Source organism: Leptonotus elevatus, chromosome 12, assembly GCF_054856555.1.
Source record: "Leptonotus elevatus isolate MCC_2025b chromosome 12, RoL_Lele_1.0, whole genome shotgun sequence".
Lineage (NCBI taxonomy): Eukaryota > Metazoa > Chordata > Actinopteri > Syngnathiformes > Syngnathidae > Leptonotus > Leptonotus elevatus.
The window spans coordinates 17,059,650-17,074,920 of record NC_141250.1 but is presented as its reverse complement, the minus strand read 5'-3'; the positions used below and the strand labels follow the sequence as shown (position 1 = coordinate 17,074,920).

At 39.2% G+C, this 15,271-nt stretch overlaps 1 long non-coding RNA gene across 1 annotated transcript in view; it reads right to left on the bottom strand.

Annotated features, from left to right (window-relative positions):
- Nucleotides 1-5,064: 5,064 nt before the first annotated feature.
- LOC147164797 (uncharacterized) overlaps nt 5,065-15,271 on the bottom strand; it is a 45,246-nt gene continuing 35,039 nt past the window's right edge. The window contains exons 4-7 of the long non-coding RNA XR_015096718.1: nt 13,353-13,465; nt 12,735-12,831; nt 7,947-8,071; nt 5,065-5,436 (exon numbers count right to left, since the gene is read on the bottom strand). This is a non-coding gene — a long non-coding RNA (uncharacterized LOC147164797). The remainder of the gene's footprint in view (nt 5,437-7,946; nt 8,072-12,734; nt 12,832-13,352; nt 13,466-15,271) is intronic.

Here is a 15,271-nt window from a genome sequence, read left to right as displayed (position 1 = left end):
CCTTTGTGCACATATCATTGTGAGAATCCATTGGAATGAGCGCGTGCATGTTATTGTGCCTGCCTGCGATGCTATCAGGACCCCACTTCCGAGTTTTTTCTCTTTTTTTTTTTTTTTGTGCGTTGTGTCAGTTCCTCCGAGTGCACTGCCGCAGTGAGGCTATTTCTCTCAACCTTCAATTCAAACTTGGCCCATTACAGCCAGCGTACAAAAGCACTTTCTGTGCACTCAGGAGCTCACAGCAGTGAATGGTGGATATTTCCAATCACTTCTCTGTCAATCCAAGTGTCAGGTAAACACAGACCATTGGCAACAGCTTTAGAAGAAAAGGAAAAAAAAAAACCTTCCAGCTAGATGTGTCTGACTCCAGGAGACTTTGGAAAGGTATAAACAATTTGCAAGTACTTCAAAGTTAAAGAGAGCAGTCCGGTATCCTAAAAGCTGCCCGAATGCAAAATCATGGTGCCAAACATTAGACTGACACATTTCGCTTTTCACTTTTTCTTTTCTTTTCTTTTCTTTTTTTCTTGAAGACAGTGCCTGAAGCTCACAGTGTTTCGCATCAACATATTAACAATTGCTGTCACCATAGCCGGTCACAGGTTGTGAGTGAGCTCACAGAGAGAAAGTGTCCTGCTGGAGGCACCATGAGGGACACTGTAAATGGAACTTGAGCCAGACAGATGAAATTGGTGCAGCGTGGAGACATGTGGATGGAATATCCAATGAGTGAGAAAAGCCGATGTGAACATACTGTCCCTTGAAAAGGAAACACGTTTTTGGGACCAAAGATTTAAAGAAATGGCACACAATAATAGCATACAATAATAATGATCAACTGTGATATTGTATGTAGAATTAACACAGGCAGATGTGTGTCAAATAATACATTATTTGTATATTCTGAAAAAACGTGCGCTTGCATACACATACAAGGGCACCGTGGGCTTTTATATTTGCACTACTCTGACTACTCTTCCTGTTTTTCATGTATAAAGCAATATTTTTATTTGATTAAAAAAAGAATGCACTTGCTTCAAAATGGATGTATTACTAATCGTAGAGACCTTTAAAGTATTTTTGATGTCAGGTAAGCACCCTGCAATTGTAATCCTGGTCTGAATTAACCGAGTATTTTCTTAAATTTCTTCGCGTGTTTTATAAATAATATCTGATCAAATGGAAAGGCTCAGCATTTCATTTTAGTTAAAAATCAGGGATGCGCGACTACTTATCAGGCCGAGACCTTGAAATAAGGCCGGGTATTGTGAAAGGGGCTGATGCCAGTATCAGCCGTCCTCAGCCTCCAATATTCAACTGACGCCCGTTTCTTGTCTCGTACTACAAAATGTTCAAATGTTTGTTAAAGAACAATGGCAATAATAACAGCATGGTAATGTAAAAAAAAAAAGTACATAACTATTGAATTTCACAAACATTAATATTTATTTGTTATAATGGCTCTTTGTTTAAAGATCTATGGTGTGTTATTTACCAAAGCATTCTGTGGTGGTTCCCCCCCCCCCCCCCACCCCCCTTTTTATGTGTGTTTTAAAAGGGAGCGTTCCACTTTGTGGTCTTCTTGGTTTGATGGCACTGTGGTTTGTCGGGCCAGAGTGGCACCGCTTGATTGATGGTTGTTGACAGTTGACAGTTGAACTTGTCACAGTTGTGCTTTTATGTTGTATAACTCTTTGCCCCTTAAGGCAGCATGTATATTCAGTGTTTTTAAATAAAAACAATTATGTAAACAATACCGTTATGTTGATACTCTGGAACTCTGGTTTCTTTGAATTATTCAGACCTAATGAAAATGGGGTCAAACTATTGTCTCATAACTTTATTAAGTTTTACTATTGTAAAAATCAATAAAAAAAACTTGATGATGAATATTATTAATATGCTTTTTATAGTATTACTTCCCCATTAACTCATTCACAGCCATTGACGGCTATAGATGTCAAAAATTAATTATAAACTATTTCTATTGGTTTAACAATTGTTTCCACTTTTGTTAACAAGAGTATGAAAACCTAGATTTTTTTTTGTACATTTAGAACAGATTTAGAATTTGTGATTAATCGTGAGTTAACTATTGAAGTCATGCGATTAATTACAATTTTTTAAAAAAAATCGCCTGACGCCCCTAATTTTATAATAATCTTTTATAAAAATAAAAAAAGATTATTAAAAAAAAGTCTAGAATTTCATACTCTTGTTAACAAAAGTGGGAAAAAATGTTAAACTAATAGAAATAGTTAAAATGATTTTTTGACGTTTATAGGCGTCAATGGCAGTAAATGAGTTAATTTTGATTCCAGAGTTGCGCACAGTTCATGCCGCCCTTGTAATATATTTCAGTTTATGTAAACATTTGGAGTGTGAACAATTTCAGAGGTGTTCAACTTAAGCCGTCTTCCAAGACTTCCCGCAATGAAATATAGCCACTGTACAAATGTATTATTTTTGGCCGCTTGCTTCAAATTTAAAACATAAACTATATCTGAATATCAAAACATTTGAAGAGGATGTTGATCCCGAGTAAGACATTAGTTTAGGTCTTAACATCCGCATCATCATACTAAATACCATCATTATGCCTCCTGAAATAATTGTCATCTTATGAATCACAAAACAAACCAGACCACATATGAACAACTTGCACATCCTTCAGACAACAACGCATGAATTCGATTCTATGTGGTCGATGCTATCATCAATCATCATCATCATCAGTTCTGTCTCAAGTCGCCATTGTGGTCTCTGGGGGGGTTTGCATGGTTTCAATCAGGAAGGAGTCATGTAAAAACAACATGTTGATGTATGGAACCCAACGTATGTTATTGGCGACAGTTTTCCTACGAGGACTTCCTGCATGAAATGCTCGAAAGAACAACGCGAGCGTCTGAATCTGCCAAACAAAGCAACCTATATTTTCGCACTGATCTCGAACCTCGATGACTATAATCCCGCTTATTTCCATGACAAACACAATGCTTGGTAGTGCTCAAAGATGCACTGCAACATCCAATACAGCCTCGCCTGAAATCTGGATATGCAATGCTATTTCTGAAAAAATTACCATTTTATTCAATATTTGTTCCTGCCATCAAAAGGGCATTTTGTTCTCTACAGCTTTAATGGTTACAAGAGATTCGGCAAAGCGCTGCTGATCTAGTGCTCTTTGTGCGGACTCCCACCGAGAATGCAATCTTACTTTGGCTGCGGCCGTCCGATTCCATCAACATAAACGCTTCACAAACACTTACACACAAAGTATTGGGGAGGGGAAAAAAATATGACTTCAACACAAATCATTTTCTACTTGTACTTCAAGCTAGTCTGAATATTTTATATGGAATACCGGTAATATAAAATATAGAATTATTACACAGGATATTACTGTGCATTTGACAAGCTTTTTTTTTCATCGAAGGCCCGGAATGTACATTTATTCAGTATTTTATTTTTTGTATCTGAACTGCAAATGTACTTTTAACACGTACGGCTGAACTTAAGTAGGCCTATGAATAATACACAATTGCAATTCCATACATGAACTGCTGTCGAAAAGCATTAGAACATCATTCGATTTGTTGCGGTCATGGAAAATTAATTCTCAGTCTCTTAATTAGAAAAGTCATGAAAACATACACTGTAAGAAAAAAAAAAGTACAGTAGGGGTCCATTTTTGTTCTCCGAGGTACAATTTTTGGTGATGTTTTTGTTCACATGTAAGGGTTATGTAAATGCCTTTTTGAAAGAGGCCACTGTTGTACAGAATGCAGTTTAAACTAAAAAAAAAACAGTAGTAGTAGTAGTAGTAGTAATCTAAACCAGGGATGGGCACTTTTCCATCATTCTTCAGTACCCATGATGCATTGCAGCATGCAATACTGACCTTTTTCTCTCATAAGGTTGTTAAAAGGATACTTGTCTCATTTAGCCATTTTCAGCAGCAAAAGGTTAATATTTTGTCCAGAATGAATTTGGTAACGTTATTATTTTTCATATACAATTAATACTTTAAAATAAAAAAAATTCCACTTACTGTCGACTGAAGATGACATAACCTGTGCTGAGGAAGTGGGTAATCGTGGCTCAGATTGCTGACCAAACCCAGAAAACAGGTGAGCCATGATTGGTCGTTACCTACTTCCTCCCCTCAGCACAGGTGATGTCATCTTTAATCGACAGCAAGTGGAAAATGGCTCAATGAGTCAAGTACCCCTTTAATCGTTATTGCTTAGTATGTTTATGTCACTCCTGGTTTGTTGTAACTGTCACGTTAAATTTGAGTCGCAAACTATTAACATGAAACGGTGACTGTAACTTTTGTACGAAACAATGACATCATGGTTCCTTCAATTGAAACTTCTTTCTCCGCGTTGAAGAGTCTCAATTAACGTGTTCTCTTTTAATGGAGATGAACATGTGGAAATGCTTCTAAGTGATGTCTGTCATCTAGTGGTGAGGAGTTATATTACAATTTAAAACGAATGTAGTTTTTTTTTTTTTTTTACCCTATAACAAAACAATGGTATAAATTGAAGGGATTTCAAACGTGTACCCTATTTAATAAGTTTCAGTTTGAGAACTTCTGAGTGAATCTTGACAACTATAGACATTTTTTTAAAAGCAGTACATTTTTTGTGTCTGCTATTATTTCTCAGGTGTGGTGATAACGATGCCATTTTTTCCCCATCAGGAGCACTCTTACTGTAATTCATCAATCATAGCTGAGTGAATAAACAGCAAATCCCGAAAGGTCACCTCCATCACTTTCCGACTGACAGTTTAAAATGACCACTTTCTTGGCCGGAACACACCGCATCCTGGTTGCCCCCCCCCCCCCCGCACCACTTACCCAAAACCAGCATCCCTTAACAAATTTAATTACAATAGTCCCCTCTGTGCTGCAGTCAGTGTCAGCTGTGTCTTTTTAATTCTCTAATCAGTGGTGGGCAGAGGCGCTATCACCGCGGCCATGCCGCTTCCCGCTCGATACAGACATCCCAAAACACACACAGGTTGGTTTTGTCAAATGTTTTATTGAGTGTAGACATCTGGCCTACTGTAAAACATGCATTATCTGCGCGAGCGGGGAGAGGAGCAGGTGGCATTGTCCCCACTGTCAGCTGTGACAGCGCTAGCAATCCGTGATGGAGATTAATGAAGTATCTGGAGAGTAATATGCTCCTTACAATTTGGAGTAGGGGGCTGATCCTGATCTTAAATAGCAAAGCTGTCAGAGTTTAGTGAACCCGCGCCTTGGCACAGAGACGGATTTGATCCGACAGGATGTGGAGCAGAAAGCGAGTGCGGCGGCGATTGTCAGACCTGCGCGCTTGTCACATTCCCGCCAACTGTTTGACTCACTTTCTTTTCTTGGCAAAGTGAATTTGAAGCGATGACGTCTCCGTCTTCAACAGTTGTCTGTAAGATGACAAAAACAATTAGAATTTGTACATTGTACAATTGAAAAAAAACCTGATATGTAGAGCTATTCATTAATCGTCACATTAAATACTCCCATTGTAGCAATAATTGAAAGTAATAGTGCAAGACTAGCTTCTGCTCTCTTTTATTTCCACTAATAACTCTGTCTTTTTTTTTTAATGTCTTTTTCTCGAGTCTCCTCAGACGCGCGCACACACACATATACACACTTCCCTCCATGTTTTGTTGGAGGGGCGCCTAAATTTCCCACTGGGAGAATAATCCTCTCGTTTGCTCATTCAACTCTCGTGTTCACAAGCACAAAATGTTAATAAGCCTTTGATTGCAGCGCCATCAAACTTCTGAAGGGAACGGAACAAGTTCTAACACTTCTTTTGTGTACAGTAAGTATTTGTTCCCCTTCCCGGCAAACTCAAAATAATTGACTTGAAGTGCTAATATGGGCAGGTTTATGCATTCGGCTCCTGAGCAGCGTGCAATTAATTAGAAGAATCAATGTCCCTTTAAAGGCTCAGGGGACCATTTAATCCAAGCTCAATACCACCAGAAACACTGGTTGGAGAGGGAGACGGGGAGAGAGAAAAATAAATAAATAAATCAATGGCTATTTGTGATTCCTGAGTATGTATTAAAGCAGACACGTCTAACTGGTTCATTTGCACTTGAAAGCAGCCATCTGGAGCAGCAAGCTTGGCTTAAGCAGATATGATTACTAATAATGTGATACCCCCGTACACTGGCCCCATTCAAGGCGGCCTATTCCCACAACTGGCATTAAATAGCTCTTAATGCCACAGTAAGAAATGTTCTTATGAGGCCCGGAGAGGGATGAGTGAGAACACGCCGTGAGGACCCGACACTCAGATCGCCACCTTGGACGACAATAGTGGAACGCCCCCTGGGACAGACACGTTTCACTCTTTGTTTGCGGCTTACGAAGGGTGTGGACAATCAACTGCTGCTGCATTAAATATCAAATAGTGGGTTTTTTTTAATCTGGAATGAAAAGGAGATTTAAATCATTTCATGGTATTTCCTCCTGCGTGTCGGCATTAATTAAATTAGCTCTATGTAAGAGACGCATAAGGATTTACTTTGTCGTTGCATTCGTGACCAGGATCAAAATGTGTTAAAGGTTGAATGTTATGATTGATTGATTTCTGGCCAAGTAAGCAGAACGAGTGTAAAAAAAAATGGGAATTTAGTTTGAAATTCCCCATTTCTAGTTAAAATGGTAGACGTTAAGAACGCTCCCAAATTGAAAGAGTTCGCATTAAAGCACTTCATGGGCCTCGATCAGGGGTCGCCATTGTTTTTGCAAGTGAAAGATACTCCTTGGGTACTTATTAATGCAAAGGACTACAACTTCTTTGGTAATAACATATTTGATCAAATTAACTTTTTGTTTAAATTTTCACATGGTCACCGCAAAGTCCTGTTACGGGTGAGCTATTTTTAGAACAGACTCACAGGCTATTCATGTGCTCCTTGGGTCCGAGATGGTTTATGTGACAGATACAGACAGGCCTAATCCCTCATACTGTATATTATAGATGTATACATACAGTACAGGCCAAACGTTTGGACACACATTCTCATCCAATGCATTTTCTTTATTGTTATTACTATTTACATTGTAGATTCTCACAGAAAGCATCAAAACTATGAACGAACACGTGGAAGTATGTACTTAAAAAAAGAAGAAGTTTTTATGCCTTCAGTGAGAATCTACAATGTAAATAGTAATGAGAAAAAAACAATTGACACATTAAATGAGGTGTGTCTAAACTTTTAGCCTGTACTGTATATGATTTTATTTTATTTTATTTTATTTATTTATTTTTTATTTTAAAAGAGCTCAGTATTGTTCATTCGGTAATGTCATCATCATTGCTCTTTTTTTTGTATATACTGTATATGATTTAGACAATAATTTTATATTATTATTATTATTATTAAACTGAACCATCAATAATAATTAATAATAGGTTGTTGAACTGGATTGATTTTAGCACCCAATCACAAAAAAAAAAAATCACTTCAATAAACTCCCCAAAATGCCATTTTAAAAAACGGCCTCCCGAACACAAGACGTGCAACGAAGTCACATTATTTGCTACTTACCCGTGAAACAGCGCTTATTTGTGGAATTTCACACCTGATTTAACGTGCCGCTTTCTATCACTGTCGCATTACCGCCGCTGTGACTTTGGGATTTGCAGCCAAACGGCACGACGTTGTAGATCTGACAAAAAAGCCTGCGCTGAGCTCCCGTCAGCCGGCGAAGGCGCGCATATAGTGATAAAGATATGCACAGCTGGAGCACGATGGCAGTGTTTAGAGCCAGGAGCGCTCAGCTTGACAGGAGCCGTGCTGTAGTGCGCGCACTAATTTCTTCCCCCGAGTAAAGGTGAAGAGCGCTTTGCAGTCGCCGCCTGTCAGCTCGACTGATCACACGAGACTTCCCCTCATCTGTGGCTGCTCACCTTGACAGCGCACTCGCTTGCCTTCCTCTTTAAAATCCTGGAATTTCATTACTTCCGCCGTAATGAAGGCGTTCTCCAAGTTGGTGTGGATCTTCCCCGCGGCCTTGTGGAGCCTTAGTTCCTTTCTGTCAGGGAGCAAAGAAGGGAAAAAGGACAAACGGATTGTTTTAGGGAAGATGGATTACAGCGTGTGAACAAGATAGTGTTTGATGAGGTGATAGTGTTGAGTTTGTTTTTCAGGCCCCCAAGTCCTGATTCCTGGATTCTACTCGGCGGCTGCGCATTGCCAGACCAGCGTGGGCGCAGATAAGAAGTCAGCCTTGCTATCAGCCTTGCTATTGATTTCTGCCCCAGTAATCTTGTCTCGTCGCGGCTCTATGCTTGACTCTCTGGTCACGAGGGCAAGAAGAGTCAGCGTTGCAATGAGAGGCCTGTAGGCCACGATAGTGTTTGGTAATTCACATCAAATTCAATAACATCTCACTGTAAGCAGACGGTATTAAGTTCTAGAACGTCTCAAGTAGAGCACAAATGCAGCTTTGTACTTTGTACATTTACCGAGCATGACAATTGGTAGTTTCAGTGCCAGTTTTGCTTTGAGGGGGGGAAGTGGGAGAGTTCTTCACCCGAATCAGTTGATGGCATAAAACTTGTGGCAAAATGGACACCACATGCCACATGTGGTTGTCAAAACCATGGAATAAACAAAGGCTATGATAATATTGTAAAGGCTAAATATAATATAGTAAGCCCCCTTGCATTGCGGGTTCCAGGTTCACGGTCCCGCCATTTTGTATATATATATATATTTTTTTTCTGTACAGTTAATTCCTTTGTTCTAACGCTTGTTTATCGGGTGTAATTCTACTGTCAAACACAAGATGGCAGCACACTTATTTTGAACGAGTGTACATTTGAAAGAAGTACGAAAAAGAAAGTATTTCAGAATAGCCTAGTATACTATTTGTTGAAAATGATTGAATACCATGGCATCTGCTGCAATCCTGCTTTTTAAGCTTAAAGAAATCAACGGCTGTAGGTTAATTTTAGCTCTTTTACTGCCAAACGTTATCCAAAATAACAACCCCTACAGTGCCAGCCGATTTTGAGCATTTTCACACGTCTTTCAAGGCAAACATAATATTGTGTGCTATGACTACATAAACATGGTGGATATCATATGAAAGATTGGATTCCATTCTTTCTACCTGATTCTGTTCTTTAGTAATCACCATTTAAAAATAGGCAAGTTGAATGACATCAAGCGAAAATGGGAAAAAAATAAGGAAAGAACAAGCTTTTTGTGAAAAGATAAATTTTCTGCACAACAGTGACTTTGACACTAATATTTTTTTGTTTAGTGACGCTCTGTGAATTAAATTTAATGTGACAAAGGCTTTGATCATTCACGTCATCCTTGAAAACGTTCTATTTGCCATGATTTCATGTATTTGATACCCGGGAGCCCATTGAAACGAGATACAATGACATTTGCTGGCCATAGTTAGCAGGTGTTTTTGGATTTTTCCAGCCCATTCACAAAGCAGCGCTAGCGCTGCACAAGACATTGCACTGCCCATTGAGAAAAAAAAACTTAGTTGACGTCAATTGACGTTATTGGCGGTATACAGTGGCTGTGTCCTTAACGTCAATTGACGTTTTTGGCGGTAAAAGAGTTAAAATGAACATCTTTGGCCTTTATTATTGACTTATGTTGTCACATGACGTTTGATAGTTTGGAAAAAACAGAACTTCTTTACTGTAAACAGAGAGGGATCAGTCCAATATTTTTGTGTTACCCATTGCTCTTGCTCTCTCAAAGTACATTTTGTGTGTTTAAAGGTGCTGGTATTATTTTCAAAGTGTGGTTACAGATTTAAAAAAAATTAAGTGCTGTAAATACTAAAAAAAACATGTAAAGAGAGTATTAAAAGGTATTTCTAAGTTACTGGAACTGGTGATGGGAAAATACCGATACCAGGTATTAGGCCAATATTTCAGTCACAAAATCAGACCTAGAGTAAGTATTTTTTTTCCATTGATACATTGATGTAAAATTGTGCGTATCAGAAAGACAGAAATGTCTTTGTTCAGAATTATTTGTCATTGTTTGTGTTATCTGAAATTGTATATATCATAAGTACTACTGGTATCGGTAGCTGTGAGTACTCACAAGTGAATACTCCCATAGTGGCAAAAAAAAAATCTGACAACTCTAGCTGGAACATAACCCAATGGAGGCGGGGATTACTGTATAAGGAAAACCAATTAAAATGTCCCTCCATGAATTAATTTTCTATACTGCTCTCATGTCAAGGCACCACTGTAAATGAATTCATGGCATTTTAGTATATTTTTCATTTTTCTAAAAACAGATCCATACTTTGTTTTTAGTTTTCTGTGTTGAGTATTTGTAAGAAATCCAGTGTTAAAATCAGCAAGCGTGAGAACTTCAAAGCAATAATTCACATATAAAAACACCACTGCTAGGTTTTTTTAAAATTGTTTGCGCCCGAGTCCTCTTTAAGACCTCACGGATGACTGATGTTCAATTTATATGCATGGAAATCAAGCTGGCCGGCGATGACAAACGAGCCAAACAAGTGACGTGGCTGCCGTGTATCAGTGGGACTCGTCAAGCCCTCCTGCTCTCCCGCGAGTGTTTGCGTCTGTGCTCAGGAACTGTTGAACGCTTTTAATTAAGCATCTAATCAGGCCGGGGTCAACATATTTCATGCCACAAGAATGATGCGTATTTAATGGCGCTAATACATTACCATCTCTTTGCAATCTCCCTGACGGAGTGCTTGTGAGCTTAACTACTATTAATCAGCATCAAGGTTTGTCTATGTGGAGGGAAATGGATTAAGCAGTTTTTTTTTATATATAGTACATTACAAGAGATGCACATTGTCCTCGTTAACAGCAATGCTGATAGATAATGGTCACCTCCAGCCTGCCTAAGCATGTTAAAGGACTTGGGAACATAATGTTACTGAGTGTAGTTTTTACAGTGCAAGATGTATTGGCTTAATATTGCTACTCACTGATGCCTACCTGACTAAATGCCCCAAGAAGCGATTTTGGCTGGTGGTAATCTGTTATGTCGGCAACAACAACCTTTGAAGTGTTTCATGGCTTCTTTTTTTTTTTTAAGACTAAATAACGGTGTCATCAGTCATGCTGTGGGAAGAGCTAACATGCTGATGTCATCGCAGAGAAATGCAAGGTGTCTTGTGTAAAAGTGAGCTCACGTTTGCCTTTGGCCCCAGCACTGTCTGAGGAATAGTAGACAAACTTGTGTGGAATCTTGTCTTAACATCTGCACCAACACAGGATAAAATTGTGGTCAATTTTTGTTGTTGTTGCTTTGCTTTGTGTTGAAAGCCAGAAAAGGCAATCAAATTAAATGAGAATAAATTGTCGCCGATGCACTTCCAGACATTTAGTAAACAGGACAAACAGTCAAACACTCCAATGCAAAATGAAATCACTCTCAAGGAGCATGGAGTAGACTCTAACATTGAACTAATGGCATGGTAAACTGCTAACACAAGCTGGAGTCAGAAATCAGAACATCACTCACTTGGCCTCATGAATACGCCAATGTGAGAGAGACTTTTAGCTTAATTACACTTTATAAAGCCTAAAATTGTCAGTATATTTATATTTAACAACGATATTCGTTATGGAAAGCATGTAAAAAAAAAATTTTGTTGTTGTTTTGGGGGGGGGAGGTAAATGATTGGAATGAAAGTACATGATTTTTTGGGGTGAAAAAAATTAAGTGTTGGACATGTGATGGACAAGTTGCCATGACGATAATGTTTTTCTCTTTACAATTAAAATGGTTTTGAAGCTGTCACGTTAAGGCAGTCCTTCTCAAATAGAGCAGCGGGCCCGCTGGGGAGGCGCGGTGCGATGCAACTTTTTATTGTTATTTTGCCATACTAAAACACCTTGTAATTGCACTTCCACTACAGTAGGTGGCGGTGGAGCTCTCATTGTCAGAGTGAGGGCATGGAGTATATTTAAATAAAGCAAAAATAGTTTCCTCTTCCGTAACAGAAATTATGAAGTTATCAAATTAATTATAGGCAGAACATTAACTTCTATCTGCTGAAAATGCTAAATGAGTCAATGTATCTGAAAGCTGATTTTTTTTCTGTATAAGAAGAAGATAATGAATATACATTTTAAAATATTTTTATAATGAAAAACGTTTTCTTCCCCTTGCATTAAAAAAGCACCGAAATGCATTGTTAATTTTTTAAAGCCTCAAATCAACATCTGTATTGATGCGAGCGCTGTGATCCCATAACACAAAGCTCTCAGCTGGCCGGGCTGTGTACACTGAGACACAGAGGGAGGAGGATCCCCCGGCCAGGCCCCCAAACAGAGGAATGAAAAGCGACATCAATTTTGGCACAGACATCCTCCGTCACACAGATTAGGCAGGCACAATGCGCGGGCTCCTTATCTCCAGCGGCAGGAGGAGGGCAGGCAGATCTGCGCGGGATGGAAACATTCTCATGGACGTAATGGGCAAAATCAATTGTTGCCCTCCTCAATCAATGTGGCCCCCACTTTCACTGTTCAGCAGCTCACCAGTAATTGAAGTTATCCTGGGCCTGTAATGACCGCCTAAAGCACAACCATGACAAAGTTGAGAGTGTGTGATATCAGTGGGGCTGCCAGCAGGGTGGAACGTGCTGCATTGGTTTGTGCGCTCCCTTACAATCTGTTCTGGGGTGGGGGTGGGGTGTGCAGAGGAAAGGGGGCACTTACGCATACAGTCCATGCACGGACCTCATCAGGTCCAGCAGTGAAGAAGTACTCGTGGTGCAGGGCGGCGAAGCCTGCCTTGATGATCTTGCCCACGGTTCTGGAGGAGACACACTTTAGTCACAATCCGCTGTTTGTGTATTCTTTATAGCCTCTGATGGCAACACATTGCGGCGGCAAGGCCCCATTCATTCTAATATGAACCCATTAAAGGAATATGATGGGTCACTTTGTTTCACATAAGACATTCAACTCTCCAGTGGTTTCTTTGATTAATTAGCAGCTCGTAGACTCATTTAGCGTTTTTAAGAATTCAAGCCCATGCCGAGTTGAAGAAAAAAAGACTCTGCTGTCATAATTTTTCTCTCTATAGAGGTTTTCACACAAGAACAATAAACCGAAAATGCCCAAGTTATAATTATACCTACAGATGACAGATGACAGTTAAAAACTTAATTTAGAGGAAAACCCTTTGACTGAGTTGTTCAGTAAGAAGAGGGATCCTTTGCTTTATAATGGTAATTACGCTGCCATTTATTATTCTATCAGCACATGCAATTAAAGGAGTGCATGGAGGACGCAGTTGATAGTAAAATGTGCTGACACGGAATACTAATGAACCTCTTCTCTTGTGCGCCTCCTCTTGACTCGTCTCGCTCTTCAGGCCGCAGCAGAAAGGGATGACCAACACCCCCAGGTTGTGAATGTACACCCACTCCTTATTTTTCACCACTCTGGTAAAAAAACAAACACAGAAAGAAGCAGTTAGACGCCATAATTAGCCTGCGACTGTTTGTCATTGGCCTGATCAGATTTTTTTGCACCCAATTATTATTTTGTTATGTATCTGCCAATATTAAATTTCGATCTGTTACCTCAACGAAGAAAAAAAGCACATCCAGTCATAATTCTCTCTCTTTATTTTTTTATTCAAATAAGTTAGCCAACATGATACCTTTTTATATGGCTGTGTCAGCAGTGGTTCAAATCAAGTAAACAGATAAAATATTTTAGTCCTGACTCTAGAAATTAAAAATATATATTTTTTTAAATCAGAACTTTTTCAGCCAATGCCAATCATCTGAAAATCCCGATATAGGCCCCAATTTCCGATCACATGATTGGATTGGGACAATTCTATCTGTGAGCATATTTATGAGAGTAACAGCTAGAGACTGCAGCTTGACTTCTTCTCAAACTAAAACAGTGCAATGAAATAAAGAACATGCGATGTTTGCAGTGACAGATGTAGAACCTCAATAAGATTAAGAAAGTTAATAAGAAAGCTGATTTAGTAAATTATTTATCACGAGAGCGCATGTGTAAATGAAACAGGTTCTTACGCAATCATGTTTTCATTACACTCCTATTATCAATATACTGTATATGTATATATATATATATATATAAATATACATAAATACATAAATATATACCATATATATTTACAGACAGTGTCATAATAGGCATATCACAAAATGGAGAAACACGTAAGTCACACAAAATAACATTCTGCCTGCCTATACCGACTGAACAGCATTCACTGTTTCATGTGGAAATAAAGATATATCAGCATTTAATGAGTAAAACTCAGGCTGATTATGTCGGCTGTCTGATTAATCTGTTACCCCAACATAAAATTAATAGAGATTCCATGTTGTGCATTTAAAACAACAACACAACTTAACCTAAGAATTGTCTGCTATCTTAATGCTAACAAACAATTGTTACATGGTGAGTTTGACCTATTTTAAGGAACAACACTGAAGAAAAGACACTTTGTGCCAAAGTAATGTTCAGGGTACAGTTTGGAAGGCAGTGACTATTGTCTCCTCAAGTAAACAACACACAGCCATTGATGTCTAAGTGAAAACGTCCAAACGCAGATTAGCGCCCAATTAGCCATTTTCTCTTCCCAGTGTCATGTGACTTGTTATTAAGGGCTCAAATGTGAATGGGGAGCAGGTGTGTTAAATTTGATGTTATCGCTCTTACATACTTAGGCCCCGTCCAGACGGAAGCAAAGCTGGCTTCGTTCCTCAAACAAATCTCGTACACACAGAAGCATTTCAAGACTTGCGTGTGTCCAAAAGAAGACGCTGAGGACGTTTAACGGATGTAATGCATATGCTAAGTCTGGAGTGGCGCTGTAGCGCAGCCACAGGGAGTTAACGGAAAGCGTAGAAGAAGAATCATCGAAGACGAACACTACAGAACGCAATCTACAGAACAAACATGGCTTTGCATGTATCAAAACAACATGAAAAAGACGAACACAGGAGAAGTGACACTGGCGGGTGATTCAAGTACAACACCGCTTGTTGAACGTGGGAATGAAGAAGCAAAATAGTTTGCTGCAAAAGCATAAGCAAGCTAAGGAGGCTGCGCGAAACGACTACGGCACGGCTATCCGCCAATGTTGTTGACAGACGGACGGTTCGCGCGCAGTCACGCGGGAATTGGCGCATACGTCATCAATCTACGACAATGGGTCACCATCGAGCTGCGACCATTACGTCATCGCTGGAGGAGTAAACTGC